Source organism: Drosophila kikkawai, chromosome X (assembly GCF_030179895.1).
Source record: "Drosophila kikkawai strain 14028-0561.14 chromosome X, DkikHiC1v2, whole genome shotgun sequence".
NCBI lineage: Eukaryota > Metazoa > Arthropoda > Insecta > Diptera > Drosophilidae > Drosophila > Drosophila kikkawai.
In genome coordinates, this window is record NC_091733.1 from 11,632,090 (window position 1) to 11,652,558 (window position 20,469).

Below are 20,469 nucleotides of genomic sequence, written 5' to 3' on the forward strand. Positions count from 1 at the left end.
TAGAGTAAAAACGAAAGTAAAAAACTAAAGTGAAATTTCAATTGAACTCTAAAGTGAAATCTAGAGTTGTTGCTTAGTTAGCCTTGGCAAATCTTCCATTGCATTCATTGGAGGTAAGAACTAGTTGGGAATTTTAAAAATGATTTCCTGTTATACGGTCACCTTGATCATTTGCTCTTTGCGTGTCACTTAACCTCCTTTGACAGCATTCTTGTGGTAACCATAATTAAACTTAATTTTAAAGTGTACTAGTCTATTTATTATTATTTCTCATATAAACACCCATTAAAGGGTATCCTTTACTCTCAACCTGGACCATTCCTCCTGCAGGGTTTCGTATTTCCTTTGTTTGTTTGTCATGGCGAAAAAAAAAATTAAATAAAATAAAATGGAGAAAGGGTGTAGTAAGGGAAAGGTTCAAACAACAAAAGGGGTAAAAACCCAATAAACCGACAAACAAACGGCAAAATAAAAACAAATTGGATAAAGTACAGAGCTAAAAACTCACTGAAGAAGTAAACATTATTTAATATTACTTATTCAATTGAGAATATATTCTTCCTTTTTTGTTTTATATATGATTTTTGGTTGTCACCCAATTCCTTTTAATTTTTAAGTCGGTCTGTCAAAGATTTAACAACTACTCGGGCATATAAAATCGCGGCAAATATCTGAAACATAAATGAACCTAAAAGATAAAAACCAACCTAAAATTCATGCCAATGTGCAAAATAAAAAAGAAATTCAAGTCAGGTGATGGAAGGTGGGGGCTTAATACCTGTACAGAAACAACCGAACGAAATGCTTAATCAGATTGCATGAAATGCGATTTGCATTTCCCAGGAACAGAGAGAGCGGAGCGGAGAGGAGCCGCCTTTGTGTCGTCCTCCAGTCCTCCAGTCCTGTCCTGCTCGTGTGCCTGTGAATTTTCAGCCTCCGATTGTTTTGCTTTCTGCGTTGTTGTTCGTTTGCCAAAAATAGAACGTAATTAAGAGCAGGAAATTTCACTTTTGCGTTTTCCATTGAAAGTGCTCATAGAAACAGCTCAAAGTGCAGCCACAACACGAATCTTACATACATGAATAACATACATATGTACATACATAAGTGTACATTTTCCTGTACAAATATATGTATATCGTAGGGAAAACAATAAGCTCAAGTGATGACATTTGGTTAAAAAAAGAACCAAGTCGGAGTAGGAGAGAGGGAAAATTCTGGCTTGAAGTTTGAGGTTCATTTTAGGTAAGGCCGTAAATAAATATACATATCGATATACTGCATCGATAATTGATCGATCATAATTATCAAAATTCGTTTTGATATATCGAAAAATGGAGCTCAAGTATAGGGAGAAAAAACAAAAAATTAATCGATATTATACGTTAAATTTATATCGAAATTTAAAGGGAGAAAGCAAAGATACATATCGATAGACTGCATCGATAAATTTATCGATAAATGGAGCTCGAATATAGGAGAACAAAGAAATAAATGAATATTTAACGTTAAATGCCATTTATATCGAAATTTAAAATTGTAATATATTAAATTTAACAAAATTTCGATTATATTTATCGAAAAAAAATTTAGTTTAAATATTAAGAGACAAATATATTTATATTTATATTTTATATTTTGTAATATTATTCGATAAAATCGATATTTCAACAATATTTAAAAATTTAAAATATTTTTAATACTACATAAAAAACGATAAATAATATCGGACTTTTTCTAAAAATGTGTGTTTACTGCAAGAATGGAAACTGCATTTCCTTGTTAATTTTTATGTCTCGCTACCCCTTAAGTGAAGAATAGTATGAAATTAAGGCTCTGGTACAGAGAATGCACACACGCAGCACCCAGGACTTATGGCCTTCTGGCACCCTCTTTTCAATCCCTATCCCCTTATACCCCGATTTCTGGAAATCGCTTCACAATAATTGAGAGCACGCGCACCGGATTACACGAAATAATTTTATTGCTGGTCCAGCACAGGGTTTGCCTTCCAACAAGAAGGGATGAGATGGGATGGGTTGGACTATGCGGCAGGGGGATGCTGCTCCTCTCTCTCAAAAGTCAAGCCAGTTGATCTTCCCAATTTTTTTTTTTCCAAGCCACTGGCACGAATTAACACACACCACCCCAAACAGGAATATCATCTGCAAAATATTGATATCACTAGAGTAAACATTATCGATATATGTATGTACAGCCCATTGATGGTGGTGCTGGGCTATAAATAATAATACATTTAACGATGTCAGGTCCCGGCTCCCGTGACTTCTGTTTACCTTTTCCGATTGTTATTGTTATTGTTATTGTTATGGCGAGCTAGAGAATTTTCGGGAAGCCATTAAGTGTGCAAAATATATACGCAGAAATCCAACCGATGTAGGTAATTAGTTTTCTCAGCTTGCGGGAAAAGTGGTGAAAAGTTTTTCTACACTCATCTATACATATATATTTTAAAGAAAATATTTTATTTTCTAATCATAATTTATAAATTATTTAGCAATGACTCTTCTCTCAGTTTGAATTTTTCCCAAAACTATTGGACTCGCATCTCAGGTTACCCTAGGTTTCCTGCTTAATGCTTTTTATTGATGCTGCCAATTGATTTAAGAAAAGACAGATGAAATTAATTGTCTCCTCTTACCGACATCCGAGCAAACGACCGCTGCCACACGCATCGATTTTGGGCTCCATTTCTTCAGGGTGGCCATCAAGGTGTTAACACCCTGCATCTCCCCTTTCGCTGTTGTTTTTTTTATCACCCGCACCTTAACACTCAACGTCTGTAACCTTAGCCAAGGTAAGAAACTTGGCCTAGGCCAGGAGTTTTTGTGTTCAGGCAACAAAAGAAAAAGAAAATCGGGGAAAAAAAATGGGAAACCGAGTGAAGCCTGAGTTTCCTAATTGTTTGGATGTGTGAGTTTTTTTCAGCAAGATGTTTCCCTGAACTTTCTTAATGGAAAATATACAAAATATAAATGGTAACATTAGTATTATTACTTGTAAGAGACCCAAGTCTAGGAATAGGAATACAAAGGCACACATCAAGAATCTATCTCGATAGCAAAAGTATCGAAAATATCGAAAACGTTGATATATAGATTTTTAAGATATCAGAAAGTATCACAATTTACGTTAAAATGTTGATAAAAAATATTGAATATTAATTAATTTATTCGATAATAATACATTTTTTTCGATAATATTTTTCTAATTTATCAAACAGTATATCGATACACCTAATATTGTTAAATATATATTGCATTTGTATATTTTCTGTCATTTCTATGCTAGAACCTTTTGGGAATTGTAGAGTAAGGCAAAGCCCCTTGGAAGCATTGAACAATTCTGTAATGTCGGTATTTAATTCTAAAATATTTTTAACCCAATATATCCTATATGCTATATGCTTTCTATGTTATCTGTAAAAAATCTGCAATCTCTGCGGTAGATCAATGCTCTTCGGAGTGTCCGTTGACCGTCAGGACCAATTAGTTGGCATTAACAATTTCACGGCTCGTTTGGTCTGATGATAAAAAAAAAACATAAAGACAGCTGATAATGGCCGAGATATGGAAGAGGGGGAAATACTTGGCTGAGTAAGTGTTAAGTTTGGTCATTAATAAATATTGCCTTTGGCGTGTTTCTAAAACATTTGACGGCCAGGCATGCATTCATTCGCCTTCTGATATTTCCACAAAAATTTGATTTATTTTCATATTCGAATATTTTGTTTATTGTTGTTGGAAAGTCTTTTCCAGCTCCAGATCTAAGGAATTTGTATATATATTTCGTTCACATGATTTGCCCATCTCGCAATTTCCTCGACCTTCTCTTTTACCTCTTTTCTTTATTTTTTCTGTTTTTTTTTGTTGTTGTATATTTCCTTGCCTTTGGCAAAGAAAATGTTTGTGTTTTGTTGTTGTTGTTGCGTTGCCAATTTGGCGATTTGAATGCCAGATACTCTCGGACATAAACGATGCATACTCATACTTTTTTTTTTTTGTTACTAGTTTTTTCTTACTGAGTAAGATTTATCGAAAAATTTTCAAATACCGCAGGCCATGAAAAGCAACCGAAGTCAGCTTGATAAGTTGTCGTCGCTAAGGCCATATTGGCCTTTGTCGTTGGCCAGGCCAATAGGTAATTTACATAACAACCGCAAGGCGTGCCGTGCCGGCCAATAATAATTGTATGTGGCACCCTACCTAGGACCTAGGAGTACCAAGGGACTTCCGGAGAATCCACAACACTTTAAAGTCTCACTCTAAGCGGGAACTTAATTGTAAATCACTAATTGTACACATTTAATGTGTAAAGTAAATAATAATTAATTAATTAATTAATAATTAATTTCCCAAAATACTTATAACTGTATAGAACTCCTCCCTCAGGCTTATACACCCCTTACCATTAGCCTCATCAGGCCCTGGGCTATGCGGAACTGCGTTTCAGGCGTTCCTCACTAAAGGGCGCATTGAACTTTAGCTGAAAAGCAAAAGCAAATTAAAAGCAAGAAACGAAACGAAGAAATCTGCAAACAGTCTGCGGGTCGGTCACTGCCATCCGCAGAATTGCAACCTCAGCCCTCAGATCTCTTTAGCCAGCCAGCATACTCAGCAGCATCAGCAGCAGCAAGCAGCCTTCACTGTCCAAATGCCAAATGCAGAGAGACACACAGCCACCGTCTATTTCTGGGAAGGGAAATATCCCTCCCTGCAGTGAGTTCCCCATTCGTAATACAGTTCATTGTAATTGAAGAGAAAACGAGCTCAGATCTCTCAGAGTGCAGAAAAGAAAAACTCTCTCGTTCGTCACTTAGGGGAACGTAGAAGTTATTGCAGGCAAAGCGTGAAGGAGAGAGTGAGAAAGAGAGAGCGGGGAGAAACGTGTTCAGAAAGGCAAACAGTTTCAAGAGAGCGAAATTTGTTTCCAAGTTTTTGTATATCCAAATTTGGGTTATGAGTATCTTTATACCTTATCTATGTATCAATCGATCTATTAAGCTGTCTAGCACTATATCTATCTTTTTATTGATATATTTATGTATATATCTATTTATCTATTATATTTCTTTCTATCTCTATCCTAGTAGTTATATGCCCATATTATCTATTTATTTATCTTTCTATCTAATAGTTTATCTATTAACGAAATGTCTATCTATCTTTATCTCCCGTCCATCTATTTATCTGTATCCCCTGACTCTTTATCCATATCCCCGCAAATCATCAATTGCCTGCAACAAATAGGCTTCCCAATTTGCTTGAATTCAATTACGCTATCTGTTATCCAGGATTCCTGCCTGGGATCCCGACGTCATTTGTCCGATTTTGGCAAAGAGTGTGTGTTTGGGGAGGCAGGATGGAAAAGTGAGTGAAATCAGCATGAAACGTGTCCCAACAACGTGTGTGTGCTTTCTGTGGCCATGCATACACATAAAAAAAATAATAATATATGCCCAAGCCTGACTGACTTTACATGATATTTATTTCATACTGTTTAACTGATTTGATTTCTTTCCTTGTTTTTCTCTCTGTGCAATGTTGTTGTTCGTTCATTGCGTAAAAGAGCAATTTGTCGTTGCTTATTTTACGCTTATTATTCCATTGGCATTGCCAGGCGGCCGCAATATTTGTTCATATTTTTGCATTGTCCTCGGCCCGCCCACAGCCACGCCCACTTTTGGATGGACACTTGCTGGGGAGCGTGCTGAAAAATGAAACACGAGCTTTTAATTGAGGTGACTTCTTGTCAACAAAAGTACAACAAAATAGCAAAATAATATTTGGTGGTTATGGTAAGGTCCTGTTTTCAGATAAAGACATTATTTAAATATTTTAATTTTTTTTTTTAATATTTATATATATTATTAATATTCGAAATATAATAATATAAATATATTTAAAATATTTATAACACATATTTACTAATATTAAGGGTCCTCCAAACAAAGTTCTTAATACGTTTTTCCTATTTCCAAATATAAAGATTTTTTTAAAATAAAAATTTAAGCATAATTCCTGTTTTTATTAGTTTGTTTCTAGAAAAGGTACACGAGAATACCGAGCAGTGTCTGCTTTGGCTTTGCGGCCACATTTTCTTAGTTGGCCACGTGTCTCACAATATGGCTTGGAAAGTTGTTGCTTTTCCTCTGCTGGTTAGTTTAAAGCCATTTGCCATTTAAAATGTCAGGCCGCAACAGGCGTAGAGAGAAAAATGTATAGAGAGGAAAGAGATTTTCAATGTTAAAGGCGGGAGCCTTGCATAAGGCGGCATACATAAGCTGCCAACTTTTCCACAGGCAACTGGGGGTGGTGAGAACTATTTTAGCTTGCGTAAATAGCAAGGGAATATGAGCATTAGTTTTTATGTATATATTTTAAGTATATTATATATATTTATTTATTTATTCAATATATTTTAAACTACACATTTTTAAAAAGTTTACAGAACGTAACTTAACTTTACTTAATATATTAACTCAGCCAAATATTAGGCAGGCTTAACCCTTAAAATCAATCAAAAAAACACAATTTTATTCAAAGTTTGGTATCTTTAAATATTTATTGATTATTTTTAGGTACAATTTTAAGAGTTTTTAAATCTTTGGTGATTTCTGGAGCAACTTAGATAATTTATACTTACTCAATGTATTAATTATTTATATTTTTTTATATTTTTAGTCACTTCCTCCTGGTATTTCCTCCCAGAATTTAGACTTTAAAATATCTTCTGTCCTTTTGGCATGAATTTTGGCACTATAAAATTAATATATTATATATCTTCCCCGATTAACTTGTCTCTGGATTAGTTAATATACAGATTTCCTGACTCATTTCAATTTGTTTTTGGAGTTCAGTTCCTGTACCATACTTAACACTTCTACGTCTGAGGAGATATTGCAACATTTTCGGTCTCGACCAGACGGCGCTTGTCCTATATAGTATCTGTAAATGTATCTGTATCTGCATTTGTATCTATATCTGCAATTGTATCTGTATCTGTTTTTATATCTGTATCGAATCCCATTCCCAAATGCATTCCCAATTTAGAGCTTAATGGCATATTCCTGATAAAAATCAGATGCTGTGTGGTTATGATTCTGTGGCGGACGGCGTGACCCATATCAAAAAAGTAGAGTACTTGCACACCTTATTTTTGGGAGGAGGGGAGGGGAGGGGAGAGGAGCCGGCCAGACGTTACATAATCCCAGGAGAAGCAATTAATCGCCGATACTTATTCGCTCTCTCTCCCTCTCTCTCTCTCTCTCTTGTTATCTTAATGAGTAAAGCTACTTAAGCTTAATGTGGAAAATATTTTGGGGATTGTATGGATTGGTTTTCTATTTTTTTTTTTTTAATATTTTTTCTATGTGTGCATCTTAAGTGGTCTATTAGAATATGAATGCCTCGAGACAGGGGGATACACATAGCCTAGATTCCCGGCAATACCCGCCATCTTCATTATTATTATGCATTTTGTATTATGTATTATGATTATGGCATTGTCCGCTCAGAACCCTAGACCCGGACTTCGTTGAGAAGGTGTAAAAAGAGGACAATGCTGGTAAATGGATCGCTAATGAATATGCTTTATGTTCAAGTCCAGAGGAACAGTGATCAACACCTACAGAGGCAGCTAAAGAGGGACAATCTTACAGCAAAATAAATGGATATGCCTGATAAATGTCCCCCAGATGAGGCAGGTGGTAAATTCTAAATTTACTTCATTTCTTGTTTTATTTTGTATTTTTAGAAGGAAGAATTGTACATTTATTTATTTTGTGATACAAAAAAATGAGAGCTTCAAGTTCTATATTTTCTCTCTCTCTCTCTCTCTCTCTCTCTCTCTCTCTCTCTCTCTCTCTCTCTCTCTCTATACACTCGTATAAATATTTTCCTTCATTTTAGAAAAATCCGCCCTAAAACTAAGAAAATGATTCTGAAATTAAGAAAAAGTTTCATAAAAACCATGACGGCAAAAATTCGAACTCGCACTTATAATTCCCAACTTGTTCTAACATCCTTGGAATGAAGTGACGATTGCCAGCCAACACTTAAAAATTGTTTTTGTTTTTGTTTTTTTTTGTGCAAGCGTAGTGGTGTTACCAAAACAGACTGGGGTGTACTTACTGGTGTTTTGAATTTGGAAATTTCTTTGCGAATCGTTAGAATGCTCTTACAAAGCTCAGTGCTATTACAAGGTAAACATTTTTATAAGTGTACATGCTCTTTCTAAACTCTTTTATCAAATTTTTATTAATGATAATTAAAACAAATTAAAATGCGGCCACAGTTGCAGATAAAAGAGCTAAAAAAGAAACTGTAACTGAAAAATGAGAGCCACCCTATCCCAGGGTGCCAGTTAACGCTGTGGATATATGTATGCATCTTAATTGAATTAGATCCATCACCACATCTCCATGTCCAATGGCATTCGAATTCATTTCCTCTCTGCTCAGTGCCAGTCTCTGTTTTTGTGTATGTTTTTTTTTTTTTATTGAGAAAACAAACAATTCTGGCCAAAAGAAAAATTTTCATTTACCGAATCCATTCAGTTTTACAAACTTATCAATGGAGAGTGAAGGTTTTCCATTTGAATCATTTTTATAAAGGGTAAAAAAACAATAAGTAGCTTAATTAATTATTAAATAATAACAATATATGAAAAAACCTAATTAATGTATCTTTATGCTTAATAAAATTAATATCCTGCTTTAGTCTTAACTTCCTGATACAAATTTTGCTCTGTGTAGTGCAATGTGAACTCATTTTATGCCGAATGCAATTCCTATTTAATTGCATTTGATTTCCTGTTGATCAGATCAGCTTAATTCTCAATAAATCGTAATGGAAATAAAGCTAAAGCTAAGCCTTGAAAATATATAAAAAATATATCGATTTCTTAAACATCTCTCACAGTTTAAAGTTTTTCCTTTTCCAATACTATAAAAATATATATCAGAGCCATAATCAATTAACGAATATTTTCACTTTCGGTCACGACTTGGAAAGCTTCTACCGATTCATCTACCCCCTCCTATATATCCAAATATCCATACATACATATTTATAACACTTTCATTGGAACTGGGGACCGCCTTATGGATTTTGATTGTGAAAACAATGAAGAAGAAAGAAACGATTTTCTGGGGAAATCCCCGTTACAAAGGCATAAAACCAAATCAATTCTTCTTCAAGGGCCAAAGTAAACATTCTAGGACAAGTTGGCATATAGCTCCAAGTAATAGTAATAACAATGATCAATAATAATTCAGAGATGTATATATTTTGGAGCATATCAGACTTTCAAAGTGTTTTTTTGGGGGAAAAAAAAAAGAATATAGACATTTTTGTGGGACAGGGGTAAGAGAACTTGGGGATCGCTCTGTGTGGCGTCTTGAAGAGTGACCCAAAAGTGATCTGAAGTGATCTGGAGTAAAGTGGTGACCCCAACGACTTCATTATGCAAATGCAGCCAGCCCCGCACTTCACTCACTTCAAAAGCCCCTTAAAGTGCTGGCCATAATTATATGACAGGGCGCCTGCCGTTCTTTATCTCAGCGAGAACCTACTGGAGAGCTTATAGACCTATTAGATGCCTATTACAACCAATAAATAATATATATTTATTAAAATATACTACCTAACTAGGCTTTAGTTAACCCTAATACATTTATAAATACTTCCAAAATTAATAATTTAATATTATATTTACCAACTACATACTCAAAATACCCGATTTACCCTATTTAAAAATTTTAATATATATATTTACTAAGATATACTACTTAACTAAGCTTAAGTTAACTCTAATACATTTATAAATTTTTGTTAAATTTAATATTATATTTACCTTCATACCTAATATACCCTTATTACCCTATTTAAAAATTTAAAGAAAATCATTTCAGACCCAACCAAGTTAATAACGAGGCACCTTGGTTTCCCTTCGATCTTAGATTTTAGTTTTCATGGGTTTTTAATTAGCGTTCGATTCAAATGACATCTCTTTTCCCCGTCTCTTTCTGAACCATCCGATTAATTGAAAGTTTTATGTCCAAGTCTAGAAGCATTTTTATGGGCGAAAGTTGGCCAGAGAGGGGACTTCAAGGGATGATTGCTCCGATTGCGATATCCCTGATATAACCGGAAAAGCCCGCATGAACCTTTACAAAAAAGAAGACAGAGAACCCTACCTCGTGTGAGGCCATTCCTGATAAATACAAAAAAAGGGAACTCTCCTTGTTAAACACCTCCATAACAATTTCGTCAACTCTTCCAGAGTTCACCTTGTTTAGAAATGTGAATGAAAAACACAGTTTATCTGGATTAATGCCTTTCACCAAGTGTAAACAAGTTAAGCTGTCATCTAATCTATTTTCCTTCATCATTATTTACAAAAGGCTGCCCGCTCAGGTTGCCTTAGATTAATAATTATTTTTCTTTGGCCATCAATGTCAAGGTCCCCCCATATCATTCGGATGCCATCTCTCCTTTCAGTCCTTCCAACTAAAAGAGTCACGCCATTTGCATTATATGATTTTGTCCGTTAGTTTTACCTATTTACACCTGTATATGTGTATTCCCTTGTTTTTGTACCCCAAAGCTGTTTGCTTTCCTTCATTTGAATGGTTTATGACGCATTCTGCGACTGTTATCTATGGGGTTCAGCGTTCTGTTCAGTTGAATGGATTGTCTTTATCTGTATATAGTTTGGATCTGTATGTTTGACTCTATAGGATATAATTATATACCACTAAAGCTTTGGATAAGTACAGTGAATAGAGCTTATTTACTGCCTGACCTGCACTATAATTCTCAACTCCAAATTCTGCTTATTAATAATACTAAAAAATATCTTCTAAAAATAATTATATTTACTAACTAGGCTTAGGCTAGAGTATAACACTTTGGTCTTACCACATTGATTGGTGTTTTGATTAGCCGGAAAAGGGGTTTATCCCATGCCTTAATATTCTGATCCTGTCATTAGCGGTTGTTTTCCTTTTCACGCGTTTTTACATACTCGCCGCCAAGGTTTCCCTTTTCCTCCCCACAATTAAGAAATGAGTTGTTAATTTTCTAATTACAAAATCATTTTCCCTGGTCTTTCGTTGGGAAACTTCTTCTCTTCTGCTACCTGACCCTGTGACTGTGCCTGTGCCTGTGGCCCCCATTCCCCCGTGTTTACCTTTTCCCCTGCCTTAGAGGCGGCGAGGCTTTTGAAAAAGGAAGAAGAAGGTTGTAATGGGAACGGCGGGATGATGAATCCAGGACCAGGTTGAGAAACCAGTTTGGTTTTGTCTTAATTTCTTACACCAGCCGAAAATGTATGTCGCTCGTGGCGCTATACACTGAGAAATATAAGTTTTGGTTATTACAAATTAAATTTCAATTAATAACTCAAGACGTTTTTCTCAGTCTATGCCTGCTGTACTCATTTTTAGCCTTGTTTTCTTGGTTGCTTATTTTTTATTTATTAAAGAATATTTAAGCATCAACAAATAATTATCAAAATCACATATAAGGATACGCCTTTAAAAATGCCTTTAAATATCATCTGTCCTAGTGTTTAGTGCTTTAGATTTAACTTTGAATAATTTGTATTTTCCCAAGGTCTATCAGCGTATATTTCCTACCATTTGTATGCGTATAAAAGAAAAATAAGGATAACTACGCATAAAAAGAGCACAGAACAGAGCATATATACAAAAAAAACATAGCGATGGATGTTCTTTACCTGTTCCCGAGTGCTCGTTGATGTTGTTGCTGTGTGTTTTTTATCATAATCATTTGTGAACTGAAGCTGTCTCTCTGTTGGTCGCTTTTTTTTTGTATCTCGTACCCAGTACTTGTACCTTTTGGGGATATGTGTACGGAGAAAATTATAATAATATTTTGGGGGATATTTTTACTTTTAAAATTATAAAAAAGAATATTTTGGTTTAACTTGACTTTTTGATCATATAAGTATTTTACTTATTTAAACTTCAAGGTAACTTATAAACTATAAAAAATATAGCTATAATTTGATTTAACTTAAAAATAATATGATTACCCCCACAGGTATCACTTAGTCCAAAAAAAAAGACACTCTCTGGTACTGTGAATTCGTTCTTCTTTTGTGTTTTTGGCCCTCGGCTATCCGATGCGTATCTTAAAGATACATGCATCGCAGCACCATTCGTTTGCAAGAGGGTATGTCTGCATGAATGATTTCTGGCTGGCTGACTGGCTGGTAAACTTCAAGTGCGACTGCTGCCTGCTTCTGTCTGTTGGTAATCACAATTATCTTAAATTCTTAACAACAACAGGCGGAGTAGCAGTAATATGAAGTAGAAATTATGTGCGGCAACAGCAACAACAACAACAACAACTGTTTGAAAGATCAAACTATAATGCTCGCAGACAACGGCAAGAAATGGAAAACTAAAAGCGAAATTACATGAATGAAAGAACAGACAAGAGTCGCGTATGTATAAATACAGTAGGGACTGTTTGGACAGTGATTTTAATATTTTGTTGGAGCATTTCTTGTTTGATATTTACTTGTTCCTTACAAAAGGATTATGGTAATTAGATTATAATTAATTAATTTGCAATACAAATTAGAGGTTTCACTGTTTCGAGGCTGCACTGTTTGGTGTTATTTTTCTCAATGTAAATCTCCTTGATTTCTGTCTCTGTCACGTCACAACCTTAGCAGGTGTAACCGAGAAGAAGAAGCAGCAGAAGCAGCAGCACTTGCTAAGTACATATTTATCTGGGGGATATTGCCCGGATCTCTGGCCCTGTCACAGTGCAGGTGCATTCATTGTCTGAAAGCTCTAATCATGTTATCACTGAGCCAACAACAAACATACGCCCCGTGGTCCCCAATGTTTGCGCTCCCAGACAAAGTAGAACACTCGCAGAACGGTTACTAAAACTATAGTTCCAAAAATTAATTATATTTTATATTGTAAATTTAATAGTAATATCATAAAATATAGAAATGATACTAAGCTGCTGAGTCTCCTCGCACGTTCCTGTCAACGCACTTTTATAATCTTCGTTTTCTTTTCTACAATGTCATGTGTGAAGAAGGGACAAATGGCACGGGGCCCTCGGGGGGCACAACTCTGATTTACATACCTACAGCATTATTTACTTTTTTTGTGGCCACAATTGTAAAATTCTGTGGAAAACCAGAACAGGAACAATGGGTGAGAAAGGGATAGGAGCAACTCTGCTCAAGTGCAGCGACAGTTTAGCGAACACAACAACAAAAACAACAACGTACAAAAAAAAAAACCGAGAAGAATAAAAAGAGAAGAGTGGAGAAAAGAGGAGTACAAAAGAAGAAGCAGCAACAAAACAACAACAGATGCAGCAATTTCCGGTGCTATTGTTCTCAATCGGCTAACGCCATCTATTCTCCCACTCCATTCTTCACTGCTGCCTATCTCTGCCCCTTTTCCTTCGTCATTCTACATGTATTTCCATCTCACTCGTTTGCCTCGGTGGTTTTATTTGCGCAGACGCGACTGTTTGGCTGGATGTCTCTTCTTCTTTTACATGCGGGTGTGCGTCATGCCCTAAGGGGGAGGAGGGAACGAGATGGAGGTGGAGATGCAGTGCAGCATGTGCAGGGGAGATTTGAAGCTCGCAGCCCCAATCTCATATCTTAACTCTCTTTCTCTTTCTTTGGCTTTCTCACAAACAACAGGAGCGCTACGACTGCGTCGTTGAATTAAAATATTAAGTGTAAGAAAACAAAAGGAGTCTTAACCCCCACGGAACTAGCTTTAATAGAGGAACTTAGCAGGAAACTTCCCTGTTTTTGCTCCTTTGCTTTCCATTTCATTAACTGACTCGAGTTCACAAAATAAACGGGTCATTAGAAGTTAATAGTTCCATTATTAATTATTTAAAAAACTGCACTTAACATCTAACAAAATATATTTACATATGTATTTAGTCACATAAAAATATACACATGGCATTCTGCAAACAAGTATTCAGCCAAATTGCGGGCGTTATTAATTTACTGACGAGCGCTGTGAGTGCTTAGAGAGCGAGAGAGCGGTGCACTATGGGGCAAACGACCACCTTTTCTGGCCGACTTCCTGCAGACTTTAAATGCTAAACAATTTTAAATAATCTAAATAAAAGACAACTTTTTTGATGCAATTTCATTTATAGTGCTTCGTTATATATGTTTGTGGAATTTAACTCCAGAAATATAATATGGTGTCCCTATAATCTAGTATAAATTGTAAGCCTTATAAATTATTAAAAATTTAAATGTATACAAATATTAAAATTGAGTTACAAAGTGAGTCCAGCTTTCTCCACATCTAAAATTTCATATAAATTGTCGATTTAGAAATTCTTGTTATATTCTGTGAGTATCAAAGTGCGCTTTTGCTCACTTTCTCTGAACTTTAAATTTAAAGGTGCTAACCTTAAATTGGAAAAGTAGCTGGTTTTTTTAACCTTTGGAACGTTTAAACGACCAAAATTGGTACGGATATTGAAATTTTCATTCATGTTATACTAAATCTGTATAGATTCAAGTCATATTACAGAAAATTATGTTTTTCCATTTAAGTTTAAAAAAAAAAGGGTGCATGATCATAGAATACATACTGCATATGTTTGATCCTTGAATCCTTAAAATAGGGCGAGACCAAGCCCACTTTCAGTAAAATATTTTCCTATTGTTTATAATATATATTTATAATATAATAAACTTGATTAAACAAACACAACTTAAAAATATTAATTCGTCTCAAAGTTATTAATTAATGCCACAAAAAGTGGTCTTTCGCCCCATAGTGCGGTGTTGGGAGAGAGCACAAAGAGCGCCGCACGGCGACGGGCGAAAGAGAGCAGTGGCACAGAGAGAGCCCGTTTATTTCTGTTTTCTTTCCGTTTTCATTTTGTTTTCAACGTTCGTCGTGAGCGGTTCGTCACTTCGCTTCGCGTGCCACTTCCGTTTGAATTTGTTCAACTTGTTGAATTGATATTGATGCAGCCGCACTATTCGTGCAGCACAGCAAGCGCTTGCTGAGGCGAATTGGAAACAGGCCTTTGGGTTTTTTGTTTTGCGATAAGCGGAGATCGACGCGAGTGCCAAGAGCTTTATTTTTTTGTGGCAAGCAACAAGTGCATACCAAGAATTTTGACCATTTTCCGAGTGCGTGCCAAAGGGAATTTGTTAAACAAATTCAAGCAAGAAATACCAAATATAAAAAAAGAAACGAAAAAAGAAACAGCTCGAAACGTGCTGCAAGTAATTATTGTTTTTGTGCGGTTTTTGACGTTCTGTTTTTGCAACAACAGCTGTCAAAGCGGAGGAGGAAAACAAAGGAGAGGCACAAGAAAAGTGCAGCACGAAATGAAACGATCGGCGACGAGCGAGGAAAACCCCACAAAGTAAAATAGTGGAAAATACAATAGCAAGCCAGTAGTGAAAAAATAAAGGAAAATCGGTGACGAGAACAAAAGGAGACGTAAATAACTCGTCATCATCATCATCAAAGTCGTCGTCGTCGTCACTAAAAAGGTAAAACAAATTACAAATGTAGAAAGATAGAGGAAAAGAAATGCAGCAAATGATCGATACAGAGTACTTTCCATACTAACGCTCTCTTTATACCCTATCCTAACCAAAAAATTTCTAAAATAATCTTTTAAATCATAAGTTGAGAAAGCGAATGTGGGAGTAATTAATATTAAAAATTCCATCAAGTGTTCAGTAATTTAATATTGGAAATTAAACAGCCAACATTGCTCAACTTCTGTATAGGGTATGCGTTTGTGTCTGTATACACTTTATAGTTGGTTTATTTAATTGCTTCTTCTCCGCTCTTATTGATAATTGCTCGGACTCCTTTTGCTCCCGGCCTTATCTCTCCATATTCTTCTTCGGTTCTCTTAATTTATGATCAGGAGTCGAAGAGAGGGCGGAGCCCGCCCGTACACTCGAAGCCTCCTTTTTCATATATGCCCAGTATTTATTATTGTAATATTTCTTGGCCTTTCGGTAAGAAAAACAAAAGAAAGCGGCCGAAATTCAAGTTGTTGCATATTTAAAAATTCAACACGCAGCTGCATTTCAATTGCTTTTATGAAAATGTTCTTAAGAAAAAGAACGGGACAAAAAAAGAGTGAAAGAAAGGTACCGAAGTTTTCATACCTTTTCAGTAAAAAAACTTTTAATATATTTATTAGTTAATATTCGAAGGTGTCACAAAAATATCCATAATATTGAATTTCATTAAAAATGTATCCAAAGTCCAAAATCAAAAGAACAAAATTCCCCTGCATCTCCCTCTTAAACAATTTTAGTGCCTACTTTTAGACACTTTTTTAATTGATTTAAAAGGCAAAAGAGAAAAAATGTGGAAATTAGCTAATTATGCTTACTAAGAGCTTATTTCCATTACCCTTTGCAAGTGTAAACCAGAAAACAAGCATGAGCAAACAAAAAAAGACGATAAAAAATCAAAATTATCGCGTTTTTTGGTGGTAAGGAGGGCACATTTCCTACTGCAATTGCTTGCCCCACGCTAAATAAAAAAGAAACCCTCTCCAACCATAAAAAGGGATATGGACGGTGGAAGAGAGAACTAGGCCTTAGGCTAAGACTGAAAAGGGGAACACAACCAATGCTCCTTATACTACCTGAACAATTTATTTATTTATATAAAGAAATCAAATTCAGAAATAATATAAATAGTGTCTACAAATATACAAGTAAATATTTTTGAATTGAATTATTTGTGTCTTCTTTTATGAAATTTGTTTTATCAAACTCTGTAGCATAGCTGAAATGCCTTTGTAAAAAGTTTTATTTTTATTACAATGTTCAGTATACCTTTATTTTTTGTTCACTTTTGCTTAAGTCACAAACTTCATACCAAAGGGTATATAAATTCTCGCAAAAACTGACCGAAAATGCATCAGCAAACCCGATGACCATAATGTATCAAGTGAATATCGTGCCGCTTTAAGTTTTGGCCTTAGGCTTGAAACACGATAAACAAAAAGAAGTAAATTATTACATCTTGGAAACTGGTCAAAATTATCACTCATTTCAAAAGTACATATCAAATAATAACTAAAGTTTAATAAATCTATTTAATAATTAAGCAAATTTAATCATTAAAAACCACTGCCTATTCCCGTAGAGAAGTGATATAATGTTTATATTAGAGCGTTAATAATTCTAACAATATTTATTATTGTTTTAATTAACTGCACATATTTTTTCACTGTGTAGCCATGGCTGTACTCCAAAGCTGAGCTTTTCGTCGCGGTTTTTTTGCTAGAGGCTGAAAAAGAACAGCCCAAGTCGTTGCTTGAGAACTGCAATTGGATTCGTTGGTTGTCGCGCTCATCTTTGAAGGTTACAAGTTTTGTGTGTTCTTTACTTCAATATTGAGGCCTTTTTTCGATCAAAGGTTGTTATTTTCTTCTTGGCCGATTCTTTCACCTCATATTTTGTGTTTGCCCCCTGGCTGAACTCGGCTTGTCAGGCTTTAATCAAATTAAATGGCAGGAAACGTGCAGTTTGGCGATTCCTTAAACCTACCTCGGAGTGCCCACCTCCTGAAACCCGTACACCCTAAGCCTCCTACCTCCTACTCCTGCTCCTACTCCTTCTCATTCTCCTCCTTCTTCCAGTTTTTGCCTTCGCCGCGGGGCAACGGATTCGGATTCGGAGTCCGATTTAACTTGAGATTCAGATTCCGAGGAATGCTCAATATGTCGCACGTTTGCCACACATGTTTGGCATTTGTTGTCGTACCGAACGCGTTGTCTCGTATCTACAAATGGACAAAAATATACATATATACATAAACAGGAAGAAACTGGGGAGTGTGTATCATATATGTATATACAGATTTTGTGTGTGTTTATATAGCGCAACTCAAAGAACAGAGGAAAAGTCGTCGTTGTCATTGTCGTCGTCGCTGACGTTTGACAAGGCTCGGCAACAAATTGAGTTATTTGGCAATACACAAACATTTGGATCCGACATGGAGATACTGAACTAACCCTACATGTTGGGAAATATTGTATTAAAAAGAAAAGATATTCTAGGCTTATACACCTGATATATTAAAACATCTATAAGCAAAGGCAAAACCAAAAAAGTTGCATCATATGTTGGAAGTTATAGGGGTTTCCCCGTAAAATATCCAAACCTAATGATCTACAAACTAAGAAACCAGAGAAAGTGATATTGTTTTCTAATACCAAAAACTAAAAACTAACAGTGAGAGAGAGAGACACGTTAAAGTACATTAAAAGAAAACCCAGGCAGACAGAAAGATGATTATTTTCTTTTTTAATGGCTTTAGTACGAGCTCAGGAAAAACGAAAGTTGTTTTTCATTATTAAAGTTGTTGTGTGTGTTTTTACACATGTGCTTTCTTTACATATCTCGTTTTGGAAGTAGAGTCACAAAAATATGAAATTTTGATCCATTTTTAACTTGCATTGTTCTGAGAATCCCTTAATAATGTTTTTTTGGATCTTTTTTACTTGTTTTTTATGTCAGATTATCTTAATCATTGTCAGCAAAGATGCCTCCGATCTCACACAGCGCTACATATGTTAATTCCTTCATCAGTAACCAACCAATTTTGCTAAAACAATTTGGGAAAAAGTTTTAATTACTCGAGTAGGGCTTAGGTATGGCATGCACCGCAATCCTTTGTGCTGGCAAACTTTTCTCTTAGCTTTATTAATCCGCTTAAACAACTTTTGTCCTTTGCACATAAAAAGGGACTCTCGCACATATGTATGTATATAGTGATAAAGGAAACATAAAGCTGGAAGGGGTAATAGCTCCGCTTATTTGCAGTTCAAGTGCAAGCAAATGCCCAAAGTTTTTTCAACTATTTTCACTTGCTTTTAATATTTAACAAAAGAAGAAAACAAACTAGAATCAAAAAGGAAATGAAAAATGCCTGCTGCCAATCATCGTTTTAGAATTCGATTGTTTTCAATTAAGCTTGTAAGAAAGTGACTCAAAACTCATTGAAAAGGTGGAAAGGGAAGAGATTAATTAGTTGACTTGTCCATGAACTACTTGCGATTCGATTTGGACGTTGAAATGCAATTGGTTTAGGACATTGACCCCCTAAGGGCTTACAACTTTTCATTGTTTTTATTGTAAAATCGTGCCATTTTATAAGGTTTCATCCATGATAATTTAATTAAGCGTTACGGATAAATGTTTTCTATACAGAACTGTGGATACACAGGGTATTATTTCACAGTTTTCCCAACCTAATGATCATTTTTCCAGTAATTCAAGTCCTGTATTAAATCTTGCATCTTGTGGTGTTTTGTGCTTGGTCAGCCCCTTCTTTCCATACACCCACACACCCCACACCCTTTCTAGTTGTGTGTGCGTGTTAAGTGTTTTGATGAGCGTGTAATGGCCTTTTGCTGCTGTCAGTTTAATTGATGGGAAATGCCCTATCCATCCCTCTCGTTTTCTATCCATTCAGAAGTGGAAAACACTAAGACAAACTAAAACAAAATAGAACAACTTGTTGAATTTATCAAAAAGGATTTTTGTTTTAAATTTCATTAAAATTTGTGACTAGCGCTCTAATTTATAAGTTCTAAACTTGTAGCGTTAGGAAGGCAAATAAAATCAAAATCAAAAAAACAAAAAATTTATATTTGTGAAATTCATAAAAATTATTTATTAATTCAATTTTATAATCATTAATTGCTGAATTTGTGAAATTTTTAACATTTATTGTCATGTTTTCAGTGTATACATGCGGGTGTTAAAAAAAATTAAAAACGATCGAAAAGGAAAGCGAACCAATTTAGTTTTATTTGATTTTATTATTGTCTCTTCCCTCTCGTCCACTTGAGCTCATTAACTTGCCATTTAGGAGCGTTTCAGTCAGAAGCTGCGGGTCTTAGATAAACATAAAGTTGCTCACAAAAATAGCGTAAAGAATATATATTATCAAAGCTTTTTGTTTTTGCTGTAATTGCATTTATTAATGATAAATAAATAGCCCTAAGTTGAAAAATAATGCAGATAGGATTAAATCCGCAATGCTAGTAGAAGTAAAAAATGTATCGAAAAATCTTGAATCTTGTTAGCTTCTTAGAAGAATAACTTTACAAAAAATCAAAATTAAATTTAAACAAAAATTATTATTATTATTTTTATTAGCAAATTAAAAGAATTAGGCCTAAATATTTATAATTGTTTGTTATTTTATTCCTTTTTCTTAACTTAATTGCTAAAATTATTTTATTTTGTCATTTTTAGTTTAAAATTATAGAGAGCTTAAAAAATAAAAAGTACAAACGCCGTTTTTCTATATGTTGTTTCTGTTTTTAAATTGTTTTTAACTATTTTTTATTGCCACATCGCCGAAAACACATCAGCGTAAATCTTTGCAGCTGTCACCGCTAA

The 20,469-nt window shown here is 34.9% G+C and overlaps 1 protein-coding gene across 2 annotated transcripts in view; it reads left to right on the forward strand.

The window, feature by feature from the left end:
- LOC108083457 (rho guanine nucleotide exchange factor 10) overlaps nt 1-20,469 on the forward strand; it is a 77,146-nt gene that overhangs the window by 20,003 nt on the left and 36,674 nt on the right. The window lies entirely within an intron of this gene.